A 15828-nucleotide genomic window follows, 5' to 3' on the forward strand; every position below is an offset into this window, starting at 1 on the left:
ATCCTAAGGACGGCAGACACACTGATGAATCGCCCTGCCTGTGCAACACCAGAATGAGAGTTTATAGCTGGATCAACATTCAAACCCAGGCTCGACAGCTCTGGGGTGAGTGTGTACACCTATATTCTGTCAGCCACGGAATGTGTGTTTAGTGGTAGAGTCTACAAATCATCACATAGCCATGGCAATCCAAGACAATGTCACTTCGTTTTTTGAGAACGAGTTTGGTAAGGCAGCAAGATGGTCTTGACCAAGGAAAAAGAAACGTGCTGCACCGATGGTTGTTGTCAGGTGCTTGATGACAGTCATTAAACATCACAAGAATCCTTGCGTACAAATAATAAGAACAGGGAGATTACCTCACCCTGCTGGAATTGGGTGTGATAGTCGTCATGTTTCATCGATCTCTTTTCCCTTTCCCTTTAATCCCTTTTGTCCCCCTTCCCACTTAATTATAGCTAATCTAAGGATATTGCTATATGTTTTGATAAATGCTCATCTTGCGTTTGGTACTTAATGCTTTCCAATTTCGGTGTGTGTAAACTAGAATAAGCAAAAGACAGCATACCATATGCAATTTGACAGCTTTGCCGAAGGTTACAAATACACCATAGGTACGCGGTAAGCAAATAGGAAGCAATTTATTAGTGTTGATGCAAACCAAGAAAACTTTGCACATCCTGGAGAGGGCAAATTATCCAGCTGGCCTGCAAACACGATCTTTGGTTTGAGGGCCTTGCCAAAATACCAGGCGTGAACCAGGGTGGTGCCATCTTCGGATGTAATCAGAGGCGAATTTGAAAGATAAGAACAGCTTAGTACCAAAAGTGCAATGGTGGATGGTGGATGGCTCTTTTAAAAAAGAAATAAATAAATAAAAACACAACAGTACATGCAATATCCTGGCTACACAGTGCGACGGGATTTCGCATTTAATACGATGGGCTGCACCACTAACAAGTGCTGGCGGAAGAATTGCGGAGGAAGATCAGCAAGGATCTGGTGTACTTGCACAGGATGAGGAAGTCTGGAAATTGTACACAAAGTGCCAAAATTAATTGCTGATCAAGGATCGTCTAGCAGAAGTTACTGATGACCTTTTGTTTTTCCAGTATCTCCAGAAACATCAAGTCTTTACTCTCTTACTACAATCCTTTTCATACAAGTATTCAGGCTCACTGAAGAGCAAAACATCAGAGAGAAAGGTAAACAGAGAAAAATATGCAAAACGAAGACAGTAGAATAAGATCATGTGGATTCACGACAACACCAGAGCAGGAATTGCTGATGAAGGGTGGGAATGAAGTTTTTACAGGGTTGATAATGCTCAGCAGTAGAAATAATAGAGACCATGAGGTAGTCGTACTTAGTGGACTTGAAACCCTAGAGGGAAGAACTTGAATAACAAAGTCAGGAAGACAGTTTCACAGACAAGACAAGAAGGGAAGTGAGCGTTGTTTTTGACTTGAGGAGGGCAACGAGAAAGGATTTCTGGGGGAATGAGTGTCACCAAGGGGGCATAGGGATGGAAGAGGAAAGTACTGTGGGCGAAAAATTTATATTAATGTATTCTAAATTGTAACAAATGGAGTTTTAGAAATGCAAGTTTTATGCTACAAGTTGAATTGGCTGTCCTTTCTGGCCAAGAGCCTTTTGCCCTAAATGTTGATAAATGTCTTGGTCTGGAGCGGTGTGACCTTGAAGGTGCTGATAACAGTGAACCTTTGCCTCGAAATGTAGGAAGTGGCTTCTCGTCTAAAGGACACGTCTGCAGTCTGGGTTGATAGCCCCCACCGCTCTCCCATGAAAGTATAAAATGCTTTGAAATGTGAAATTGTTTCAGTGCAAGTACCTGAGGAAGTATTAGAATCTCAATAGCTTGTGCTCCTTGGAGCTGACCAAGTACCAAGTTAGAATAAAACTGTCTGATGTAATGTGGAAGTGAATTGAATCGGGTTGGTCGAACTGTTAACTAAAGTAAGAATAAATGAAATAGAACCAAATAATATTGAAATCAATGGGGATTCTTAAGTTCATTGTACGAGGGTGAGAAGTGTATGGTGTATAATTAGAATAATAAATTGTTTCACAAGGAAGGACTTGTGTGGACATCGGTTATCAGTGTCAATGGGTTTTATGCAAGATTTTACAACCAAATCGGACAAACGTTAAACTCTGTCTGAAGTCAAATAGGATTCCACAACCGGCCAGGTAGAATCCTTCAACGATCACAACGGGGTGGTTCAAAAAGTCCACATCAGTTGGTGCCGTGACTCGGATTCGAACCGACGTGGTGCGGTGCTCGTGACCGGAGGTGCTTAATCTGCCGGAGGCAGTTCCTGGAGGAATGAAAAGTGCTTGAGCGAAGGTAAGGGAAAGCGCTCTCAGCAGGTAACGCATTTCGAACAAAGAAAAGTTCATTGTCAGATAATTTTATTGATAGAAAGAAAAGGATCCGGCAGAGAGAGAGTCCGTTTTAAAGTAAACGATAAGTACTGTAGTTGTTTTAGAAAAGTGCTGGAGGAGTGCAGAGGGCACAGTACAAGAGGCTCGACGAGGAGCCAGACAAGTAATTAAATGGGAATGATGAAGCGACATGCCACATGTTTGCATTGATACGGACCGGCTGAGAGAGAGGTCGAGGACACGGCTGAGACGCCGAGATAGGGTTATGGTTAAGAGAAAATAGATAAATATTATAAGTTGCCTGTTTGTAAGAGTTATAAGAGTTACCTTTTGTTCATTGAACTCACTGGAAGTTTGTTGGCAGTGAGGTTGTTATATTATATTGTGTGGAGGTTTTATGGATTTGTAAATGCAATGATTTACACGAAACTTTTTGTAGAGTGCAGGAGACGATTGACCGGCTGGGAGCGTGGCTGGTGATTTGCATTGAGATGCATGTGTTGCTGAGAGTAAAAAAAAAAAAAATGAAACTTGTGCGAGTCCAATAGATTTCACTGCAATGAAACCTGTTCTGTTGGGATTTTGACGATATTTTTAACAACTAAGAAATTTCAGGCAGAGAGTCGAAGCAGCTTGGGTGTTCGTGGTTGGTGCTGATAACGCGAAGGTCACGGTTGTGTGTGTGCATTCAATCTGTGGGGGCTGCGACTGTGCAGCTCACCCCCTCCACTGGATATGTGGGGGGTGGCATGTCTCTCCACTTAGTCTGTGTTTGAGTCTTAGCTTTAAGTGTGAAATTCGATTCATATGCAGATTCAAGAGGATGGGGGCTATTGTGTCGAAGTGTGCATGCCGTTGGCAATGACTTTAAAATGGTATAGAAATGTGATTGGTATTTGTCACGTGATCACACGCGAGTCTATGAGATGCAATGCGTGTGTGTGTGTGTGTGTGTGTGTGTGTGTGTGTGTGTGTGTGTGTGTGTGTGTGTGTGTGTGTGTGTGTGTGTGTGTGTGTGTGTGTGTGTGTGTGTGTGTGTGTGTGTGTGTGTGTGTGTGTGTGTGTGTGTGTGTGTGTGTGTGTGTGTGTGTGTGTGTTGAAGGCATGACAGAGTAATGCTAAACTGTGGGTTTTCCTGTCGGAGTTTTTTCTTTTTCTTCCCACCGGATGTGGAGAGAACTTCCTGTTCCTTGTTGCTTGGTGTTTGTGATGCACCCTCTCTCCTGAATCTATTGAAAGTGAAGTCCATTTAGGGAAAAAGTGTTGAAGTTTTATTTTAAAACCATAAGGATTTTGAATAAATTGAAATAACAATTGTGAATGTGGGATATATTCGGAATGTGAAGTCTTGGGAGTTGAGCTGGCATTGTGATGATTTGTAATTACACAACCTGGCAGGTTTAAGTGCTGGGCAAGCTCTGAGGACATGTCAGAAATGTTTCGAAGATTTTGATTTAAATGTGGAAACGTGATTTGGAATGATTTAAAATTGATTTGATGATGTTTAGCACGTGGGGCGATTCACAGATAATTGATGAAGCCCTCGGATGGACGTTGAAATAGGCGTGCCGTTTTATTCGTCTGTAAATGTTAAGGTTGCCTGAATTTGTGCTGGGAAGGCAATGGCAACCAACCCAGTGTAACCCTTTGATCAATTCAGTCAAGGTAAATTCATGATTTAATTGGATAGATGCTGAAGATTTCATTTTTGATTTATGGATTTTTAAAGGAAATATTTTATTGTTTTGACCAAAAAAGTTGTTTAAGAGAGATTGGATGTTTATTAGGTCTGAAGTTTAAGATACTTTCCCCAAGACTGAGATAAAGTTTGGGGAGGGTGTAGCTACATGTGTAGACAGAGTGTTTGAGCTGCAATTTAAATGATATTCGCATGATGACAGATTTGACAATTTTTGTACAACTGTTTAAAATGATTTATTTGTTTTGATAAAGGAAAATGGATTCGTAATTGAGAAGGACAGAGGAAGTGATAGATGGTTTGTGTATGCGAGTTGGAAAAATGGCAGCATGTTTGCTGTTTTGGTGAGAGAGAAGTGGATAGATGGAAAATGTCAGAGATTTAAAATGTCGATGGAATTCAGTGTTGTTTAAGAGAGATTGGTTAAACATTATTTTTGAGATATTTTACGCTCTGCAGCCAAGGACGCTCTGCAGCTCGGCAACTCGATGTCAGGATGGCCGAGCGGAGTGGAACTCTCAAATTGGGGGTTGTGTGGTAACTGTGCTAGTTACTTTCAGACTAAGCTCATTAAAAAACCCTTGTTAATCTGTTAATTGAGGATAAGGAAAATTACTGAGAATTGAATCAAGATGATAAAATTGGCAGTTGCTCTGGAACTATTTGTGAATGAAACTGTAAATTGTTTAGCAGATGTGAATGTTGAAATGGTAACTGTGCAAAATCGAATTGGATTCGGTTCTTGAAGAAATAGATTACTTTCATATTTTGGGATAAATGATGGAATATTTTTGTTAAAAGAATTATTGATCGCAAATTGGAACCCTGATAAAGACTGTTTGCCTTTACGTGGAAATAGCAAATGAGAGGAATGTTTTGAATAATCGATGTTAACTTTGATTTTGTTTGTTCCGGAGTGTTGAACGCAGTTAAACCATGAAATGTAAGGTTTCGTCTAAATGTAGCTTGGAAAGAACTTCCACACAAAGATTGGACGATGGGAGAACCCAGATTTTGGTGATTGAGCATTCAACACGTGATCATGCCCCTTCCTGAGGAGATAGGATGAAGGAAATGTGAAAAAAAGAAAAACCCACTGAGGAGAAGGTTGAGCAAAGTCTTAACGTCGGTGTTGTGTGGCGCCTGCCTGAAGGAATGTTCTCAGCCACACTCTCGATTGCTGCTCTGCAAATACATCATGAATTTGCTGTGGTTGCTTCAATGTACGACAGGCATGGAGTTCCACACTGCGCGTCCTCTGCAACATGTGTTCAATGGTACGAGTGGGGGCTCGTGCTGCAAAGCGACTGCATCTAACATGCACAGCTCGCTTGGTCAAATCAGGCCTGATTGCACGGACTGCTGCTGCGAGGCCCCAAGCTCTGTTGGGGCTGGATCTCTGTTCATCTCGAGTCCTTTTCGTCTCCTTCAACCCAGTGTCCGGCCCAAGCTTGTACTTACCAACATCTACCTTCTCCTCAGCTCAAGGAGTGCTTCGATTGTGTTTCCCGTTGGGTGCTGCTCTATCCACACCCTGACCTGTTTATCTTCTGACTTCGGGTAGCATGTTTTCAATGTGTGACATGCTGATGAACAAGCCATAAATTAAATGGAAACCACTCTTTTTTTCTGATATGAGCACTCGCTGCCATTGTTGATTGAACTTGAGTAATGGAAATCTTTTCTCCTTCAGGAACAGCACATGGTAATCATATGAAAGAAAAATTATTCAAATTTTCCTTTAAAAAAAAAATGGGGGAGTGTGGGGGAAAAATTTATATTAATGTATTCAAATTGTAACAAATGGAGTTTTAGAAATGTAAGTTTTATGCTACAAGTTGAATTGGCTGTCCTTTCTGGCCAAGAGACTTTTGCCCTAAATGTTGATAAATGTCTTGGTCTGGAGCGGTGTGACCTGAGCTGATAACAGTGAACCTTTGCCTCGAAATGTACGAAGTGGCTTCTCGTCTAAGGACACGTCTGCAGTCTGGGTTTAGCCCCCACCACTCTCCCATGAAAGTATAAAATGCTTTGAAATGTGAAATTGTTTCAGTGCAAGTACCTGAGGAAGTATTAGAATCTCAATGGCTTGTGCTCCTTGGAACTGAACAAGTACCAAGTTAGAATAAAACTGTCTGATGTAATGTGGAAGTGAATTGAATCGGATTGGTCTAACTGTTAACTAAAGTAAGAATAAATGAAATAGAACCAAATAATATTGCAATCAATGGGGATTCTTAAGTTCATTATACGAGGGTGAGAAGAAGTGTATGGTGTACAATTAGAATAATAAATTGTTTCACAAGGAAGGACTTGTGTGGACATCGGTTATCAGTGTCAATGGGTTTTATGCAGGATTTTATAACCAAATGGGACAAACGTTAAACTCTGTCTGAAGTCAAATAGGATTCCACAATCGGCCAGGTAGAATCCTTCAACGATCACAACAGGGTGGGTTAAAAAAATCCTCATCAGTTCAATGGAGACGAGAGTCAGACACACATGATGGGGAGGTCTCAATCTGTTTTGTTTGTATTTGTATGCTCATGGGTCCAAAAAACGAGGTCAAAGGTCATACAATTTATGAGAATTGCCAATAATTCAACACTGGAGCAAATGACTGTTGTGAGCAAAAACATCGTGATGATCATTCTAGCCTTCTGGGGCACGACAAAACATGCTTCCGTTGTGTCAAATATCATTGCACGAATGCTAATTGGATTGCGAAGATTGTGTTCAAAACAAAGTCAAATGGATACAGGTGGTAATGCAACATTTAGCTTGAATGCAAAATAACAGAACACAAAAAATAATAGTAATAATAATAATAACAATATTAATCCCCTATTTTGCTTTTTTAGAGAATAGTTAAGTTTGTGATGAACAGAAGTGATGGACAATATGATCTGAAAGTGGAGCAATAATTAGACGTATGCAAGGGAATGAGGAGACGAGAACAGACGACAGAAGAGACGAGAAACAGAAGAGAGAGAAGAGAAAAGAGACAGAAGTCATCTGTCCAACCTTAAGATTGAACTTTCAAACTAGCCTCCCTCTTCAAACCTGGTGACACCCTATCAAGTCTGTCTCTGGTGTATGCTCCCCCTCGAACCCTTCTGTCACTTCAAATGGCACTTCAGCCGACTGTTCGTGAGAAGGCCAAGTGCCTCAATTCTGTGTTTGCTTCCAAATGTTGTCTCTGTCTCTGTCTCTCCCCATCCCAGCTGTTATGGCACGCGTGTAATCACGAGGGTTTACTGCACAGTGGTTCTCGTGGTGCACTGCGTATAGTGGTACTGCCTGCTACACTTTTCTCTTCTTTTTCCTATATTTTCTCCTTGCTACGTCTTTGATTTTTCTTTGAGCTAGAGAGTGAGAGAGCGCACCCATTTCCACAGTGCTTATTTGTTCCGAGGTATCGAGTGTTTTTTCCCCACACGTGATCATGGCAACCGTCGAAAGTGTTCCGGGTTTTGAAATTGTTGACTGGGAAAAACGGCCCGTCGTGCACACCGCCGCACAAAATCTCAGTGGAGAAATCATTTTGTGTATCGGAGAATCTATCGGTGTGCAGAATGTAACTGCTGCATCGAGGATGAATCGTCGTGTCATCGTTTTCGTCTCGAAGGAGGAAATGGTGACGCAGCTCGTTGAGACCAGTCAAAGTATAGAGCCGGATATCTTCATCTTTGTTTCCCCATTAGATGTGCCATTGGTTACGGTAATCATCTCAAATGTTACTCCTTTCCTCCCAAGTAAGCAGATCATGACTGCTATGGAACAGTATGGTAATATTGTGTCTAAAATAACCTTCGTTCCTCTCAGAGTTAAGCCGGTATCTCAATGGGCTGCGACAACTTGCGACGAGTTGGAGACACAAAATTACGATAAAACAGCGATAATTTTCACTTGGAATCACTGAATTTATACTAAAACACATTTGCGTATGTCTCACAAATATCGCACGAATGTCCCACGAACTCCCGGCGAAATTTGGGATGAACTTCGCCTGGAGTTCGCATACATGTCGCACAACGTTCAGGTGACAAAACTGAGATTTTTTTGGCACATGCAACTGTTGTGCGACGGTCACACGACGGTCGTGCGACCATCGCGCAAATGTCGTGCAACAGTCGCACGAGAGCTGTGCGTGACAATTGAGAAATCGGGACTACATATATATATATATATATATATATATATATATATATATATATATGTATGTATACATACACATACACACATGTGTATATATATATATATATATATATATATATATATATATATATATATATATATATATATATATATATATATATATATATATATATATATATATATATATATATATATATACATATACACACAAGGCCTCTCCCTTCCAGCAATCATATTGTCATCAGATGTCAAGCAAGATGGACCGCAGTGAATAAGTGCAGAACCTGCTGGATGAGGACCTCAACCTGGATGAGGACCTCAACCTGGATGAGGACCAGGCCAACATGCTGAAGGCTGCAGCATGTCTCCTTGCTGCTGCTGCAGTCAAGAAGGCAAAGTCCAAAGCCAGAGAAAGGAGGGCCAGAAGAGAAAGAAGAAAGAAGAGTGTTTGGGTGAGAGAATGGCTCTTGAAGAGACACAAGTATGGCATGTATGAGAAGCTCATGAAGCACCTTAGAGAGGGGGATGTCAAGTCCTTCAGGAACTTTGTCAGAATGGACCCAGAGATGTTCAACCACATGGTGGAAGAACTCACCCCTAGGCTTGAGAAGAAAACAACCAACTTTAGAAAGCCTCTGTCCCCTGGACTCAAGCTGGCCATCACTCTAAGGTATCTAGCCACTGGGGACTCTTAAAAGTTGCTGGCCTTTGGGTTCCGGGTTGCCCCTAATACCCTCGTCATTGTTGTGCCAAGCCATCTACGACCACTACCAAGAGACAGCCTTCAAGTGTCCCACAACAGAAGAGGAGTAGACGGAGGTGGCTCAGGGCTTCTCAGACAAGTGGAACTTCCATCACTGCTGTGGCTGCATAGATGGCAAGCATGTGAGGGTACAAGCTCCACCTCACTCTGGCAGTCTGTACTACAACTACAAAGGCTTCTTCTCCATCATTATGCTGGCCCTGGTGGATGCCAACTACAAGTTTATGTATGTGGATGTGGGTGCCTATGGTGCTGACTGATGCTGGAATCTTCAGAGAGTGTGGACTGTATCATGCTCTGGAGCAGGACAACGCTTGTCTACCAGCAAGTCAACCCCTGCAAAATGGTGACACTGATATCCCCTACTTCCTTGTTGGTGATGACGCATTTGCCCTCAGAAGCTGGACGATGAAGCCACACTCCAAGAGAGAAATGACAGCAGCAGAGCGCATCTTCAACTACAGGTTGTCCAGGGCCTGTAGGATTGTGGAGAATGCTTTTGGCATCTTGGCCAACAGGTATGTACACATATATTTAGCATTTTATGATAACTCTGTGACTTTGCAAGTTTGTTAACACTGATGTGACTTCAACTTTCAATTGATATTTGGTCAATGATTTCTCTAATAATGCAATGACTTTACTATGTTTGCAGGTTCAGGTGTCTCCATTCGTGCATGATGCGGAGACCTCAGACTGTCACCAAGATTGTCTTGGCAGTCTGTGCCCTGCACAACTTGTTGGCTGACCAGAATACAACAAGCAGCAGACAGAGAGGACCCAACGACATATGAAGTGCAACCAGGGGAATGGAGACAGCAAGACCAGGATAACCGTCTTCATGCAACACAGGGGCAATCAGGCAACACAGGAAAAGCAGTTGGGAAACGAGTAAGAGAGTACCTGACCGAGTACTACAATGGTGTGGGAGCTGTGCCCTGGCAGAACAGGATGGTGGGATTACAGGAGAATGCTGACCAAGCCTGATTGTTCAAAGTGTTCTGTTACTTGTCAACGTTGCACCCACAAACATTGTGTGTGAGCCAATTGTTCATCTGCCTTGATAGGGGCTTGTGGGTGTGACCATATTTTGTGTGTGACCTAATTTATGATACGGAAACTAAATTGAGAAGGGTTCGAGACAACCGCGCCGACTCTGTGACTATTTTGAGAGAAAATTTGTCGCACGAATTTTTTGAACATATTCAAAATTCAAGCGACACCAGAGCGACGTCCTGCGACTCAAGCGAGGAAATTGAGAACCACTGCGAATGTTTCCAGACATTTTGGAGAATCCCGTTCGCATTTTGTCGTAAGCTGTCGCAGCCCAGTGAGATACCGATTTTAAGGATAAGAAGGTAAAACATGTCCTGTCTTTTGGGCCTCAATTATTTATTATTTTAAAGCCGAGCATTCGACAGTTGGAAGTCATGGTGAAAACTAAATATAATAACTATACATACCAGGTGTTTGCTACTTCACAGACCTCGGCATGTCTTAATTGCGGTCAGTATGGACATATTAAAAATGATTGTCCTAGTCGTGTGGCTGAACAGCCAGCAAGAGAATCTAGTAATCAACATGAACCTGTACCAGGCAATGAAACTCCTTCAGAGCCAGGCGAAAGTTCCGAAAATCGAATCAAGGATATGAATGAGCCTTGTGTGGTTGCACGTGGAAAACGACGGCACCACAGTTGAAGTACAATCGAGCCTGTTTCATATGCTGAAGCAGTCGCTGTAAAAAGGGTTTCACGCGGTCGGAGTGAAACTCAACCAAACTCTTCAAGTGTTAAATCCTGTCCTCCTTGTGTTAAGGAGGAGGTTATGGAGTATCAACAGGTTTCATCAGCCGATACTCCAAGTAGAGATAGATTGTCTACAGACAGTGCATCAGTAAATGGTGAACTCAATCAAGATGTTCAAAAAATAGGTATGCCTAGCACACCAGAAACCCTTGAGACCCCCCCTCAAAAACGGAGCCCAATCCTTTACCTAAAAAAATTGGTCTTCATTAAGCCGAGGCCAGTGCCTCCTGCACCTGAAAAAAGTGAAAAACTTTATCGAGCACGAGTCCTGCGCTTCAGACATCACCTGTTCGATATCAGAGTTCAGTGAGACAGAAGGTGCAGTTGGGGATTCACATGACAGTGGGGACTTTGACTCCCCCTCTCTGACTGAAATAATCCAATTTCTCCATAACACTTATAGGAAAAAGATCAAGCTTATTGATGATTTTCTGCATTTGGACAAATTTCATGTTACCGCTTCTCGCATCATTAACCTGAGAGTTGGTGTCAAAGCCACCCAATGCTCGCCTGTTTATACATTTATCGTTTTTTAAACTCATCTAATAATATTTTTTATAAAGCATTGCAGTGAAGTCTGATCCAAATAATTTTAAAGCAATATATGAATGTGTATATTGTAGTCAGTAAAAAATAGTGTGGTAGATAAAAACATAAGAAAGGAAAAAACTAACGTTGATGTGCTACAAAAAAGTTAAGTTAAAAACAGGTCAAAAATTTTAAAAAAATGAATTTTTTTTATTTCAACTTCACTACATCAATAATATACCCCAAAGGAACCTCCATGCCAAATATCAGCATCCTAGTACACATATTAAATGAATGGCAAGCTTCTAAATAACTTGCACCAAAAAGTTTAACATTTTCACGCTGATGCTCACGCCGGGGGTATCGCTATAGCTCTCCGTTATTCGAACAGGCGAGCTAAAAATCCATCAGCCGATGGTGCCAACGAGTCCCAGGTGTATAGACTAATAAAATTTGTATCCATAGAAAGGAAAGAACCTCAATGATCATTTCTTTAAATAAACTCTGGAAACTCATTATGGCGTTATCAATTGCAAGTACACACATAAACGGGGGCCACGCCCCAATCCGAAAAACGCATGTCAAACTATTATTGGAGCAAAGGCATGTAGACTAAGCTTTCTCCAGGATGTACGTTGTAGTGACACCCGTTTAGCAGAATGGCAAAATACAATAAGAAGTTCATGGTTTTTCAGCTCGTTTGATTGTCCTAGATCAGGATTCGCTTTCTGGCTTAGTTCAAAAATCCCATCTGATCAAATAGTATTTCACGAAATTATGAAAGGTTATTTGGCTTTTGTGGTTTTTTTTCCGTATGGAGGTTGTAAGGTCACATTTCTGAATGCTTATGTCCCAAGTGATCCTTCTAGAAGAAAAGATCATTTTCCCCTCTTGATAATTGTTTAGCTTTAATTGATTTTGGTCTTGTCTGCCTAGCCGGTGATTTTAACTGCACCTTAGAGCCATCTCTGGACCGTAATGATGTCAAACCTCACCCGGAGAGCGCAAAACATTTGGCGGCTGTTCTCACAAAATATCACCGAATTGATGCATGGAGGTTGCAGCCCCCTCAGGTTAAGTAATTTTCATGGTATCTAGCCTCTAATAACAGAGTATCCTTTGCACGTTTAGAGAAGTTTGATGTTAACAAGGGTTTTCGGAATTTTATTTTGTCAACGGCGATTTCACCCTCTGGTTTTTCAGATCATCATCTGGTATCTTTAAAATTGATTTTTCCTGATACTCCATGTAAGAGTGCCTGTGGGCCCTAAATGTTGGTTTGTTAGAAAAGGTGCATTTTTGTAATTCACTTAGAACCTTCTGGTGTTCTCTTATGGTCAGAAAAAACACTTTTCAGGTAAGAGGCAATGGTGGGACATCGCAAAAACCCACATCAAAGTTTTTTTGTCAACAATATAATGTGTATTATTCAAAGGACAATTTTTAAAAGATCTCTCAACTTGAAAAGGAGATTCTGGAACTACAATCAAAACCTACGAGTGATTGGTAACACAACAGAACACAAAGACTATATAACTAAGAAAGAGTTGCTTTGTCACCTTTTAGAGGAATGTGCAAAAGGGGCTTTAGTGCGGCTTAGAATCAAAAACTTGAATCTTCTCGACTCTCATTCTAAGTACTTCTCCTTGGAGAATAAAACTAAAACTCGACAGCAAATGCTATCTTTGCAATCACCTGATGGTGGGATTGTAAGTGAACCTAAGATGATTAGGAAGTTAGTAAATTATTTTTTTTCCTCTCTTCGTTGTGCTAAAAATGTTGATTTGAATGTTGCAAATACCTTTATCGAATCTTTGCTGAAGTTGTCTGAATCATAACGGGTCTCGATGGAGAACCCTATCACTCTAGAAGAATTGAGACTTGCGCTTTCTGGTATGGCATCTGGGAAAGCTCCAGGACTGGTCGGCATTCCTCGTGAATTCTACGAAACATTTTGGGAGATTATTGGTCCTGAGCTTCTGGAAATGTTCCAAGAAAGTTTTCAGGTTGGGGAGCTTCCCCTAAGTTGTAGACGAGCCATTGTCTCCTTGCTACTGAAAAAAGGAGACACCCAGCTACTCCGTGTTTTCAGGTTGGGGAGCTTCCCCTAAGTTGTAGACGAGCAGTTGTCTCCTTGCTACAGAAAAAGGAGACACCCAGCTCGTCCGCAATTAGCATCCAGTTTCTCTTTTATCTATGGAGTAGAAATTTTTTTCCAAGGTCCTTGCCTCTCGCTTGAGATCAGTTGTTAACTCGATAGTCCACATTGATCAAACTTGTTGTATGCCTGGACAATCAATTTATGATAACATCGGTGATGTTCGTGATATTTCTGATGTGTGTGACATTTTGCATAAAAACATAGGTTTAAATTTTATAGATCAAGGGCATGCCTTCGAGAGCATAGATCACAAATATCTATTTGCAGTTTTGAGGGGTGTCGGATTTGGTACTACTTTTATATTGTACATTCAGTTATTGTATCACTATATATATATATATATATATATATATATATATATATATATATATATATATATATATATATATATATATATATATTATATATATATATATATATATATATATATATATATATATATATATATATATATATATATATATATATACATATATACATATTGGTTAAAATAAACAATGGTTTGATTTCTCCTTTTTTGTATCGAGGGGTGAAAGGCAGGGTTGTCCCTTGTCTGGTCTTCTTTATGTACTTGCCATTGAGCCCCTTTTAGTTTGGTTGTGGGAGAAACTGCAGGGTTCTCTGCTTCCCCAAATGAGCCTCCCATAAAAGTTATTGCATACACAGATGACGTCTGTGCTGTAATCCAGACCCAAGACGATGTATGTGAGTTACTTAAAGCTCTTAAAATTTTTAGTGTTTCTTGTTCGGCTAAGGTGAACTGGTCAAAGAGTTATGCCTTTTTTTTTGGACTACCATCAAGTTTTTTTTCCCGCCACTCCCTGGAAGAATGATGGAGTGTACCATTTGGGTGTACATCTCGGTGATTCCCAATGTATCCAAAACAACTGGGATGGATTAACCACGAAAGTGTTTTCCAAACTCCAAAAATGGAGAGGACTGCTTTGAAAACTTTCTTACCATGGTAGAGTATTGGTGGCCAACAATTTGATCACTTCCATTCTGTGGCACAGGTTTATGGTGCTACAACCACCAGAGTGGCTGATCAAAAACACCCAGAAACAATTGATTGACTGTTTGGGGTGGTAAACTCTGGCTCAAACCAGGTGTCCTCAGCCTTCCTCGTAATGAGGGGGGGAGGGGGGCAGGGACTTGTTGATATCACCAGCAGGCTCATGACTTTCTGCCTTGTCTTCGTAAAGAAGCTTCTTTACAGTCACATGCCATGGGGGAGTTTAACCCTGTGTTTGCTGAAGCAAGCAGGTCAGCTGGGATATGGTCATGAGCTTTTTTTGCTCGACCTCCCTAAGAATGATGCGTCATCGCTTCCTCTGTACTTGCAGAGTGTCAATGCCTGGCAAGCTTTGTCACTGCGTCGTGAGATCGGTTCCTTTCCCACCTCAATGTTTCTGAACGAGCCAATTTTTTACAACCCCCTCTTTGCAGCCATTCCTTCTTCCAGGAACTTTGTCCAGCACTTTGTCGGGTCAGATTTCCTTTCAGTCCATAATATGTTGGGAGTGGAATATAAGAACCTCTGAATCTGGTGGCTTGCTCAACCAATACACTTTCCATGTGTTGCTTTTGAGATATCATGGCAAATCTGCACCTTTCAACTGAATTGAGAAAGAGACTTTACATGACTTTTGTGTTCATATTATTTTTACTCATTCAGTGAAAGGTCCTTTTGGTGTCCAATAGAAAGAGCACCTGTCAGCTTTTCAAACATTTTCTTTGCTTACGCTTACACAGCTCTAATAATTTCTAAATGTTCAGGCGAGATGAAATGGAGATTAGTGCATCTAATTATTTCTCGTAATGTTTTGTTGCACAACTTTTCCAATGAAATTTCGGAAATGTGCCCTTTCTGTGAAAATCGTTAAACGCTGTACCAATGCATATGTTGGGTGCACAAGACTTGCTCCCTTGTTGAATTTTTTTACATGACATTTTTTTGAAACTGGGTTTTGTCTTTTCTTCTGAGAAATTTATTTATGGTTACTTTATGTCCTCTGTATGTAAACTTGAAACTGCTTTGGTTAACTTTTTTGTCACTGAGGAGAAAATGTCAATTTATAAAACCAGAAAAAAGAAGGTGGAAAGTGGTGATCTTTCTGCATGTAATATATTATTGACTTGTAGAACTTTAATTTCTTCTCGAATCCAGCTGGATCTGTCTGTCTGTCTGTCTGTCTGTCTGTCTGTCTGTCTGTCTCTCTCTCTCTCTGCTTGGAAGTCAGCAAACATAACAGCATTACGTAAAAAGGTGAAAAAAAATTTAACTGCAGAACAATTACGTCACTTCC

General features: G+C 40.9%; 1 protein-coding gene across 2 annotated transcripts in view; it reads right to left on the bottom strand.

The window, feature by feature from the left end:
* LOC147027961 (caspase-8-like) overlaps positions 1–15828 on the bottom strand; it is an 85885-nt gene that overhangs the window by 20479 nt on the left and 49578 nt on the right. The gene's annotated exons all lie outside the window — the stretch shown is intronic.

This window comes from Eptatretus burgeri, chromosome 4 (genome assembly GCF_056783735.1).
Source record: "Eptatretus burgeri isolate ZD-2024b chromosome 4, Ebu_testis_v1, whole genome shotgun sequence".
NCBI classification, from domain to species: domain Eukaryota; kingdom Metazoa; phylum Chordata; class Myxini; order Myxiniformes; family Myxinidae; genus Eptatretus; species Eptatretus burgeri.